General features: G+C 40.3%; 1 non-coding gene across 1 annotated transcript; it reads right to left on the bottom strand.

The window, feature by feature from the left end:
• Positions 1-1,857: 1,857 nt before the first annotated feature.
• On the bottom strand, positions 1,858-1,939 carry trnas-uga (transfer RNA serine (anticodon UGA)). The gene has a single exon. It is a non-coding gene; the product is annotated as a tRNA-Ser (tRNA).
• Between the last annotated feature and the right edge of the window lie 1,998 nt (positions 1,940-3,937).

Below are 3,937 nucleotides of genomic sequence, written 5' to 3'. Positions count from 1 at the left end.
TACACAGGATTCAATGCACTATGTCCATCAAATTGCAGGCAGTGTATGGATATACACTTTTAGGGTGATTTTAAGCACTTCCGGTTGGCCCAGGAAGCCTAGAATCGACACAGGTAGACCTTATAGTGGCTTGATGGACTGGTACCGAAGACAGGTTCATACAGCATTCATAACCCATATAGACTCCAGGTTGTATTTAGGAGAGCAGGCAATGTATTCCTATGGGGAGAGAAGTCAATGCAAACTGTTTTTATGTAAACAACTTCTTTTACCTGTGAAGGGTTAATGTCACACGGTCAAGGTTAGGCTTGCACAGATCGGGAGGACCTTAGGAACAGTCCTGTGTTTGAATTGTCCTTCTAAACCTAACGGTTCCGCCGCTGTCACCCAAAATCAAATGACGTTCTGGTGCAGGCTTCATATTGGGCCTACTTTTCTCATGGTCGCTGCGCTTAGACCGAGCGAGCTACGGTCAAGCGGGATATCTCGTTGAACTCGGCACGGCCTTGGGATTATGTTTATGCCATTGCCTGCTCTCTGTGTCTTTAAACACCGCGCTTTGTCACTCCATCCTTGCTGTGTGTGTGTGTGAGAGCTTTTCTTTGACATCTGTTGGGAGAAATGACTGATTTTACAGTTCAGGAGGGTTGCCTAATCACATATGAAGTTTTGAAAAGATCTGACCTTTTTAACCCTTGGATACAGCCACTATGACACCATTTAAGGCACTTCCTGTTGGCACAGGAAGCTATAAATAAACTCATATCCTCATTGGGGTATGCCTTTACAGAATCCTGAGTTTTAAGTCTTTACGTTAAGAACTGAGTTATTTACGGAGGGTTTAGTGAGTGTGTGTTATTTCAGAAAATCATAGAAAATCACAGAAATGTTGCAGAGCTCCGCAGCACACTTTAAAAATATTCATATGAACACCCTGCAACTGGATCTGTAACCGTTGAAAAAAAACACCTATATTTGAACATCACAAATCTGTCATCGTACGATTTCTCTTAAATGACGATAGATAAATGGCTGATTTTTTTTATTGACACCGGAGGCTCCTTGACTTTGACGTGAAGTGAAAAAATAATTTCTCTATTTTCATTTTTGGACCTTTAATCCCAGAAATATGGCCATAACTCAAAACCGTTGAGGCCTAGGCGCCATCTTGTTCGGGGCCAACTGCCCATTATGCCAAACCTATGCTCACCAAGTTTCGGGCCGAAATATTTTAAGTTTTTCGAGATATGGCCCGTGATTCGTGATGTTTTGTCAAATTGCAATATGATTGCTTATGCCCTCTTGTGGGATTTTCCGGCATAGCGGAAAAATGGACCAAATTTGATTATTTTATAAAACGAAACCGAATGTCCGACAAAGTTCATTTGATGACTTCCCGGTAGGTCTGGCCCTGCCGCTCGGCCCGACGCTGTCCCCGAATTTTAAAAATGTTTTCGGACGTCTAGTAAGGGACGTTACATTTGCAATATGGACTTTCTCACTAACCATACGGTAAATGTCGAAATGTTCCCTTAATGTATGGAAGTTTAATACGCAAGTCAAAAAACTATGTGCAGAGAAAGTACAAGTGGACTATTCACTGAGAATAAGATTTAAAAAGGAGAAGAGAGACCCAATGGGGTTTCAAGTCTGAGGACATACCCACATGGCTCTCAGAATTTCCATAATAAATCTAATACAAACAACAGTATGTGTACTGAAGAGACTTTTTGAACTGTTAGCCAATGCAGATATAAACTGAGCACCTGAATCAAAGGACAAGTCCATACATTAAGCACACATCATCAATATCAAGTCTCCAATGACATGCTGCAAATAAAGCCTAGTTTGTCAAAGGGCTGTGAGCAGGGTTCGAACCTGCGCGGGGAGACCCCAATGGATTTCAAGTCCAATGCCTTAACCTCTCGGCTATCACAGCTTGTCACCTACAGACCCCTAACCAGTCTACTATCTCGTTCTGTCCATTTTACCTCTAAAGTGACCAGATTATTGCTATTGAAGAGCCTACTTGAAACGTTTGTCATGGAAGATCAATTCTGAGCACTTGAATCAAAGGACATGTCCAAGCATTATCCATATCAAGTCCCCAATGACATGTTACAAATAAAGACTGGATTGTCAGAGCGCTGCTGGCAGGGTTCAACCTCCATTGTGCAACCCCAATGGATTTTGAGTCCAACAATTTAACCATTCTGCAATCACAGCTTTCTGAGGTACCTCACACAAGGACAAAAGTATCCAAATTCAACTGCCTTGTTGAATTTTGTTTCAAGCAAAGTTTAAAAAGGCAATTTTCTAAGCACTTCAATCGGTGGACGAGCACATGAATTAAGGAAAATTTAAATTCAAAGGAGATATACCCAATTATTAAAGGACTACTTTATCATCACCCAGTAAGCAGAGTTGAAACTGTACAGGGAAAATACATAGGACTTCAATTACAATGCTTAAACCACTTAGCCATCCCATCAGTAGGAAACTAAGGAAATTGATGAGGAGAAAGCATAAAGTGGGCTATATGCTTCAAGCAAGTTAAGAATATGGGTGGGAGACCCCATTGAAATTCAGGTCCAACGTCCCTAAAGAACTCGGCCATTGCAGCTGTTGGAATGAAAGTAAAGGGATTGGGATTTGGAAACAGACATCATTGGTGAAAAATGGTAAACTTGATGGCACAACATTTTGATCTTATTGCGCCAAGTAACCTCGGTCCTTTCCAAAGCTGTGAAGGTTGGAAATTTAATGCGCAAGTCAAAAAACTATGTGAGAGAAAGTACAAGTGGACTATTCACTGAGAATAAGATTTAAAAAGGAGCAGAGAGACCAATGGGGTTTCAAGTCTGAGGACATACCCACATGGCTCTCAGAATTTCCATAATAAATCTAATACAAACAACGGTATGTGTACTGAAGAGACTTTTTGAACTGTTTGCCAATGCAGATATACTCTGAGCACCTGAATCAAAGGACAAGTCCATGCACAAGCACACATTATCCATATCAAGACTCCAATGACATGTTGCAAATAAAGACTGGTTTGTCAAGCGCTTGAGCAGGTTTGAAACTGTGCGGGAGACCCCAATGGATTTCAAGTCCACGTCTTAACCTCGGCATCACAGCTTCTCCTGTTATCTACAGACCCTTAACCAGTCCACTATCTCGTTCTGTCCATTTTACCTCTAAAGTGACCAAATTATTGCTATTGAAGAGCCTACTTGAAACATTTGTCATGGAAGATCAATTCTGAGCACTTGAATCAAAGGACATGTCCAAGCATTATCCATATCAAGTCCCCAATGACATGTTACAAATAAAGACTGGATTGTCAGAGCACTGCTGGCAGAGTTCAAACCTCCACTGGGCAACCCCAATGGATTTTGAGTCCAACAATTTAACCATTCTGCAATTACAGCTTTCTGAGGTACCTCACACAAGGACAAAAGTATCCAAATTCAACTGCCAAGTTGAATTTTTTATTCAAGGAAAGTTTTAACAAATCAAATCAAATCAAATAAAATTTATTTGTCAAATACACATGGTTAGCAGATGTTAATGCGAGTGTAGCGAAATGTTTGTGCTTCTAGTTCCGACAATGCAGTAATAACCAACAAGTAATCTAACTAACAATTCCTAAACTACTGTCTTATACACAGTGTAAGGGGATAAAGAATATGTACATAAGGATATATGAATGAGTGATGGTACAGAGCAGCATAGGCAAGATACAGTAGATGGTATCGAGTACAGTATATACATATGAGATGAGTATGTAAACAAAGTGGCATAGTTAAAGTGGCTAGTGATACATGTATTACATAAGGATGCAGTCGATGATATAGAGTACATTATATACGTATGCATATGAGAAGAATAATGTAGGGTAAGTTACAAAAGGCAATTTTCTTAGCACAAATCA

The sequence above is a fragment of the Oncorhynchus masou genome, unplaced genomic scaffold (assembly GCF_036934945.1).
Source record: "Oncorhynchus masou masou isolate Uvic2021 unplaced genomic scaffold, UVic_Omas_1.1 unplaced_scaffold_9515, whole genome shotgun sequence".
Lineage (NCBI taxonomy): Eukaryota > Metazoa > Chordata > Actinopteri > Salmoniformes > Salmonidae > Oncorhynchus > Oncorhynchus masou.
This window is presented reverse-complemented; position numbering and strand designations above follow the sequence as displayed.